Source organism: Haemaphysalis longicornis, unplaced genomic scaffold (assembly GCF_048455015.1).
Source record: "Haemaphysalis longicornis isolate Haplotype H1 unplaced genomic scaffold, Haemaphysalis longicornis Haplotype H1 scaffold_11, whole genome shotgun sequence".
NCBI classification, from domain to species: Eukaryota; Metazoa; Arthropoda; class Arachnida; order Ixodida; family Ixodidae; genus Haemaphysalis; species Haemaphysalis longicornis.
In genome coordinates, this window is record NW_027526214.1 from 20,176,007 (window position 1) to 20,176,638 (window position 632).

At 48.6% G+C, this 632-nt stretch overlaps 1 non-coding gene across 1 annotated transcript; it reads right to left on the reverse strand.

The window, feature by feature from the left end:
• Window positions 1-206: 206 nt before the first annotated feature.
• Window positions 207-279, reverse strand: Trnat-agu (transfer RNA threonine (anticodon AGU)). Its single transcript has one exon. It is a non-coding gene; the product is annotated as a tRNA-Thr (tRNA).
• Between the last annotated feature and the right edge of the window lie 353 nt (window positions 280-632).

Below are 632 nucleotides of genomic sequence, written 5' to 3' on the forward strand. Positions count from 1 at the left end.
TAAGCTCCCTTTGGCGCCAAGAATGCGAGAACAGAGGCCCTCGCTAAGCATGTAGCGAATCACAAAATGGGAAACGAGGGGCTCCGTGAAATAATTCAGAAAATAAGCGTTGGTTGTCGAGAAAACCTCGGAAAGCAAAGGGGAGGTTGTGGTGGGTCATAGAAAGAGATGAATTTTTTGAGTCGAAAAAAAGTGGTTAAAAAATGCCGGCCGGGTGGGATCCGAACCCACGACCTCCAGAATACTGGTCTGGTGCAATAACCACTACGCTACCGGCGGTGCTGTTTCCCCAGCACTTTCTGTGGTATTTCTGTTAGGTATTTTTGTTTCCTACACTTGGGGGCTGTAGCAAGCGCAACTTGGACTACTCGGGCTGAAGAACCTTCTATTTAACCCCCGGGCCATGACTCGAGTGTCTACGACATGTCAAGAGTGGTCGACCAGCGTTGAACCCTCTTAGGCTCCCTTTGGCGCCAAGACTGCCAGAACAGAGGCCTCGCTAAGCATGTAGCGAATCACAAAATGGGAAATAAGGGGCTCCGTGAAATATTTCAGAAAATAGGGGTTGGCAGTCCAAAAACCTCGGAAAACAAAGGGGATGTTGTGTTGGGTAAGAGAAAGAGATGAAGAAT